The 7447-nt window shown below is 30.1% G+C and overlaps 1 non-coding gene across 3 annotated transcripts; it reads left to right on the top strand.

Moving 5' to 3' along the window:
• Nucleotides 1–4165: 4165 nt before the first annotated feature.
• LOC104786658 (uncharacterized) lies at nt 4166–6127 on the top strand. 3 transcript variants are annotated; one of them, XR_015556771.1, is made up of 5 exons: nt 4166–4358; nt 4932–5222; nt 5313–5516; nt 5589–5694; nt 5828–6127. It is a non-coding gene; the product is annotated as an uncharacterized LOC104786658 (transcript). The 3 variants fall into 3 exon arrangements; XR_015556773.1 differs by having other exon boundaries at nt 4179–4358; nt 5638–5694; XR_015556772.1 differs by having other exon boundaries at nt 4220–4358; nt 5622–5694.
• Nucleotides 6128–7447: the final 1320 nt, after the last annotated feature.

Raw genomic sequence — 7447 nt, 5'->3', positions numbered from 1 at the left:
GTTAGTGGTTCATAATCATAGTATAGTATATACTATTCTAACGAAGATACTCAATTTCTAATATGAGGATGATATAATTCAGAATTAATGAAGATTGTTTTAGATTCAAAATTTTGTGAAAGTGGTGAGAGATAAGCGACGATGACTGACGAAGGTGAGACGTTTTTGTCTAGCGTGTATGAAGTTTCTGTTTTTTGTTTTTATGAGTATTTAAATCCATATACGTTGATGTCTATTTTGTATTCATTTGATAATTGTATTTGGTTAAAGAGCAGCTTTCATTCTTCGCATAAAGTTTTCAATTCTCGTCTTATATATTTTGTCTCTTCTATTGGATATGTCCTATTATATATTCTTAAAATTGATTTCGTGACAAATCATCAAATTATTTCAAAGCAAAAAATTGTGACGTGAGAGAGATGCCATTTTTACATTCCCATTTACTTCTTTTTAACTTTTTTTAAACTTCATAATTACATTTCTAGTGAACGGGTAAAGTTATCTTAAAGTGTTTTTAAAGTTGATATTCCAATTGATTTGATATGTTTCAAGTAAAATTTATTGAACATCTTTCTATTTGGTTTCTTTCACAGTGAATGGTAATTTGTTTGAATTTTTTGCATGTTCGTGTAACATTTGACAAAGATGTCTTTTGTTATATATTGTGATGAATCTTCAGTAAAAAATTTAAATTTCCATGTAAAGATGTGTATGCAGGATTTCGTGTTTTAGGATACCTTCCATGTTTGTCTAGAAAAACACTAGCGCTAATAGATGGGGTTGTTATGTGAGGGTCATGGGTTTAAGTCTTAATCCGGCTAAAACGTATGCTTTTACAATGATGTGTGTATTTTTATTTAAGTTTGATTTTTTCTTACTCAATATATTTCAAAATTTTGTTTCTATATTATCATAATTAAATCTGAATGTGTCATAGTTTCTGTTTAACCTTTTTAGATCATGCCAAGTCTACTAACTACTAACTTTCAAACGTAGTGGTGTTACAATATATTTTTGTTTGTTTGACCGATTGAACTAAGCAACTGCATTTTGAATAGAAACTAAATGAATAGAATTAGAGGCATAAGCTACAGTTTTTGAAGGAATGAACGTAAAAGATTCTCAAACCGTTTCTCTGACAATTTCTTTTTCAACATTTTAATAGAATTTTTGTAGGACTAAAAATACCAATTTTTCTAATTTAATAGACACATTTTGTTATTTTTTCTTTGCTTTCGTTCATTAATTTCAAAAATTAAGATCAAATAAAATTATTGAGGATTGTTGATTTGAGTGTTGATATGCTCAAATTGTAATACCCTAATGGTATTAACAGTCTTGCAGTTGTAATACTCTACGGGTCGAATCCACAGAGACTCTAGTTCACACAATATATTTATTACTCTTTTAATTATGCTAAATCAAAATATTAAATTAAAAAAAATGCAAAACATAATTTAAAAGTATTGTAAATTCTCAGAAATTCTCAGAAATTTATGGAATATTAAATCAATCAAATAATTAGGATTCAAGCAATTAGAAATCAGATCTAAAACTCTAAACACACTTGTAAAATAAATCATTTCTCACTGCAAATATTATCTAAATTTAAAATCAGAAAATCCAAACCTCTTTGCAAAATTCAAAGTTAAAAAACACACTTATACCATGGTTAAAAATCACAAAACCATGATATATCAAGTTGTCCTCTTTAAATTATGATTAAACAATTTTAGTGGGGATTTTTTTTTGAAGTGCACAAATTACATAGTTATTTGTGTGATTAATCACATGAAAAAAATTAATGTTATTAATTTAATAAAACGACAAATGTAAGCAGTTTAATGCTATTAATTCAAACCAAAACAATAAACAATAAATAAATACTAGAATGTAATTTTGTAACATTTTCTACAAAATAATAAATTACAAATGAAAAACAATCAATGCTATTAAGTTTTTAAAAATTCAAGCAAAATTACTTTCTATAATATATATATTTTGGACAAACCAGTTTCTATATAAGATTTAGTTTACTCATTTGATATCGTTGATATCTAAATAGAAGTTATTTGTATGATTGGATGATACAATGAAAAAAAAAATCTAAATAGAAGTTATATTTCTGTAAATCGAAAGACTTACTACTGTATATAATTGTGTACTACTTCATAAATTCCTGACACCAATTTATGCAATATATATGAAAATATTAAGGTATCAACTACATATGGTGAATTGTGGATGACACCAATTTATGAGTCATTTTCTAATGTGTGCGGGAGCAGTACATCATCTCTGGTTTAACCACAAAATCTAAATTCATCTCTACTACATCATCATCCATCACCATATCCAAATTCAATTTTCAATACACTATCTGAACTATAATTTCCAATTCATTAATCCCATGGTTGACTTTCTTTAAAAGAGCAATCACGTTACGAAGATCTTTCTCCCGGTTCTTTTCAGAATTGATGCCAAAAAGCCATCCACTATTATATACACCATGGTTTGCTCCTCATGAGCCAGTTGTTCATGATGCTAACAACAATACCAATTTCCCCCCGATACCAAATTGTTGCATGCGTAGAGTGAACACGATTCATCCATCCTCGAGGTGTACTGAGCGGGGCGATAAGGATGTGCGTTTCTTGCTGGATCTTCAGGCGGACCGTCCAGAAACGTAGACGTTGACGTCATCTTCGACGGCGATGGAGGAGTTTTTCTCGTCGGAGTTCGCAAACTAAAAAAATTCAAATTTTGATTTCGATTTGGAAGTTTTCACAAATTAGGTTTACAGTGATTATTATTTATATATATATATATATTATACTAATTATATATTACCAGTGCATTACCAGAAAAAAAAAAAAAAAAAAACAAAATTACGGAATCTTCAATTAAATTCCATGTTTTTCAGTAATTTATTTCGTTTCATTAAAAGTAAAAAAAATAAACAATTTTTTTTTTTTAATTCATTATAATATAATGGAGTAAACTGTATTTTTCAATACACTATCGGGACTATATGGGGAAAATATAGTTGGGTAAATAATTTTCAATTTTCAATACACTTTATGAACTATAATTTCCAATTCATTATAACGGGGTAAACTATATTTTCAATATAATTGGGTAAACTGTATTTTTCTACACTATCTAAACTTTTTTGAATTAATACAATTTTTTTTTTATTGAGAAAATATTAATACAATAGTCCATTTTGATAGATATATTTTTTTTTTTGAAAAAAATATCTATGCAAAAAAAAAAAAGATCTTTGTGATATACTCAACTATATGCATGTTTCAAACACTAAAATATTTAACCAAGCTTTTCAAAGAAAAAAAGCGTTTAACACCAAATCTCTCTGACAAGATTATACAAAATAACCCAACTTGTCATGTTTTCGAACGCTTAAAATTAAACACCTATCTATAGATGTTAATTAAGGGCAGGCATGATTTATGCAAGTTATATATTAATTCTATGATCGATATATTAACTCACATGCATGATTTCATGAAGATGTGTGGGGATGTCAACTCTAGGTCTCTTTATCAAAGGGAAATGTCAACTTTAGGTGAGATTCCAACAACGGGGTCACTCCAATTGTATTATATGACAGTCGTTCACTACGAGCTGCGTTTTGAACCTAACAAACCAAGCAAAACGTAACACAATTAATTATTTTCATAACCTATATCATATATAGAGCACAAATAACTTGGTCAATCGTAATATGTGGCAAGCTTTTTTCAAAAAAATAAATTATAAAAAAACCGCAAATCTAATGGTAAAGGGTATTAGACTTTTATTCCCGTCTAGGTATTTAATTTCTAAACTTCAGAAATAAGTTAGTATAAAGTAAAAAAAAAATACATGGTTTTAAATTAAATTTAGGAGATTTTTAATAACAAATCATAATAAATTTCTGAAATTCACCCAAAAATAATCGAAAGATCTAAAAACTTCAACCTATGGAGATAACGTTTCCCTTAAGAACTAGCTTGTTGGGTGAGAGAGCTGACATATCTCTGAGACATCGATCAGTCTAGTATGTAATAGCAGCAACGCTGTAAGAGTAAGACCAACTTGCTCACTAATTTTATGATCCAAAAATAAATAAATAAAGCCTATTTATCGGGAGCAACTCATACGTGTCAAGTTTTAAATGGGTAATGAGAAAATAGAAAAGACAATTTTTTTTTTTTTTCCCACTTTCCTTCTCCTCTCTCTTTGCGACTCCCTCTCTCTCGACGGAACTGCGATTCACACACCTCAAATCCATAGTTTTCAATCGATTCATCCATAAGAAACTCGTTTTTAATCTCTGATTACTACTCTCTGTCGATGTAATTTGGATTCTCAGCTTCTGGGTTCCTCAAAAATCGAATTTTAGGGTTTTTTGAAGAACAATGTCGTCTTCTTCGGTGATTAAACCAGAAGACGTTCTGTGTTACATTCTTAGAGCATTCAACGATATCTGATTTTGTCATAGTTGTATATTACATTCTTGTAGCTAATTGAATAATATAGGAAATTCATGATAGGTAATATGAGTAAATAAGATAAGGATATCGATTTTGTATAACTCTGCTTCATACTCAGCTATATCCCCCACCTAATATTTGAGTTGATTGGATTAGTAGAAGCTGGTAATGATTTATATTACATTGAGGTTGAGAAGGCATCAAAATCAACTTGGGATCCGATTCTTGAGAAAGATGGGTTGGGGATAGAAATAAACGAAACAGTCGAACGTGTGTCTTCTGTCATCCAGTTTCTTAAGCTTTTGTTCTTATTTGTATCTGAGTATATAAGTTTAGGTTCTTAAGCTTTTTGTTTTCTCTATAATTGTTGTTGATCTCTTCTTATAAACATGACAACTAATATTTAAATCCATTTTTACATTTCTTTGTTGATAGGAACCTGTGAAGAGACATTTCATTTTTACTACATTCGCCTGAGGTGGTTGAGGCGAATGTGAAGCTTGTTTGCAAAAGCCCTGAAAAGCTCATGAGATCTCTTACATCAGTCAAGCAACTCTCTTTATGTTTATATGGTTCAATGGTAAACAGAAACACATGTTTTTTTGTGATGTGAATATTAACATGCTCTTAGATCGGATCGAATCTGTTGATTTTACTTCGACGGATGAAGATACCAAGTGATCATCTGATAATACATGAATGAATCCTTGACTTACAGTCCGACAGGTAACTTTTGCTGTTAAACTCTCGGAGTTTACCTCAAGTTTTAATGGTCTTTATCAGTCTAAACCATCTTTTCTCGTGTTTCTATAACAGGTAGCTGCAGGAGGTACTCACTCTGTTGTTCTAACCCGTGAAGGCTATGTGTGGACTTGTGGCCTCCCGGTGACATAATTTGGCACTGAAGAAGATGGGACTTTGTGGGCTTGGGGTAATAATGAATATGGACAACTTGGAAATGGAAATACCCAGCCGAGATCTCATCCTATTCCAGTACAAGGCCTTGATGATCTCACTTTGGTATGTGGTCTGAAATTTCTGGTTTAAGCACTCATATTGAAACCGATGCGTTCTGCTGTTTAAATTGTAAAGGCCTATGTTAAAGCTGCCGAGTGTCTACTATAGAAAATGCATGTGTTAGGTTGATATCGCTGTGGGCGAATAATGGCATTCGACAGCATTAACCAATGAAGGAGAGGTATTAGAACTTGTATCTAAAGTCTCACTTTTATATCATCTGGTTTCTTGATCGAGCCATGGCTGGGTTGTTTTTAAGCTTGAGATAGATCTTAACTGTAAAAATGATGTGACTTGGCTATATACAATCTTAGGTCTATGGTTGGGGAAGAGGAGAACATGGAAGGCTCGGGTTAGGTGAAAATGGCAGAGGTGACAGTAGCCAACCTAGTAGGCCGATTTGACTGGAGGGTAGAGGCTGGTCCAAAAGGGGGTTGAATCTGATCTTGCTGAAGCCATTGGTATCCATGTTTGCCGCAAGTTCCCTCTCATTGCGTTTCCATCTTCTGTTATGTAAAATGCTTTCTCTTCCACCTCGTTTTGTAACACTAATAAGAATAGTTGTAAGAATTGACGATGTTAACTATTCTTTTCCTTTTTATAATGTTTTACAATGATGTGTGTATTTTTAAGTTTGGTTTTTTCCTTACTCAATATATTTCAAAATTTTGTTTCTATATTATCATAATTAAATCTGAATGTGTCATAGTTTCTGTTTAACCTTTTTAGATCATGCAACAAGTCTACTAAATTTCAAACGTAGTGGTGTGTTACGACGATATGAAACAATATTTTTGTTTGTTTGACCGGTTGAAGTAAGCAACTGCATTTTGAATAGAAATAATAGAATCTAAATGAATGAGAATTAGAGGAATAAGCTACAGTTTTTTAAGGAACGAACATAAAAAGATTTTCAAACCGTTTCTTTAATTCGGACATTTTTTTTTTGTCAACGCAAATGGACAATATCTTTTTCAACATTTTAATAGAATTGAACAGAATTTTTGTAGGACTAAAAATACCAATTTTTCAAATTTAATAAACACATTTTGTTATATATGCTTTGCTTTCGTTCATTAAATTCAAAAATTAAGATCAAATAAAATTATTGAGGATTGTTGAATTTAGTGTCCTCTTTTAATTATGTTTAAACAAGTTTAGTGGGGTCTGATTTTTAATTTGAAGTGCACAAATGACATAGCTATTTGTGTGATTAGTCACATGAAAATATTTAAGGGCAATTGTCATGAAAATATTTAATGCTATTAATTTAATAAAACGTCAAATGTAAGCAGTTTTAATTCAAACCCAAACAATAAACAATAAATAAATAGAATGTAATTTTGTAACATTTTCTACAAAATAATACTGTAAATTTCAAGTGAAAAACAATCAATGCTATTAAGTTTTAAAATGTTTAAGCAAAATTATTAATATATATATATATATATATATATATATATATATTTGGAAAAATCAGTTTCTATATAAGATTTAGTTTCCTCATTTGATATTGTTGATTTCTAAATAAAAAATTATATTTCTTCTACTAGAAATACTTAGTACTGTATATAATTGTGTACTACTTCAGAAATTCTTTTTATAAAAACAGACTTTTATAATATTTTGTTTTTTCAAATGAAAATCTATATGATTTTTAGTTTATAATATCAACGATCATGTGTAAGAAAAATTGTTGCAATCTATGTGAAAATATTAAGGTATCAACTACATGGTGAATTGTGGATTTTTTACACCAATTTATGAGTCAATTTCTCATGTGTGCAGGAGGAGTACATCATCTTTGATTCAACCACAAAGTTGCAATCAAAGAGGGAACAACATTTTTGAGTACTCTGGAAGTATATTGTCCATACTATAGAAGCATATTGTCAATTATGATGTATGCCTTTGCGCCTCATGAGCGAGTTCTT

The sequence above is a fragment of the Camelina sativa genome, chromosome 5 (genome assembly GCF_030686135.1).
Source record: "Camelina sativa cultivar CO46 ecotype springtype chromosome 5, ASM3068613v1".
In the NCBI taxonomy this organism is placed as follows: Eukaryota; Viridiplantae; Streptophyta; class Magnoliopsida; order Brassicales; family Brassicaceae; genus Camelina; species Camelina sativa.
Note: the sequence above shows the minus strand (reverse complement) of the source record. Positions and strands in the feature narration are given on the sequence as shown.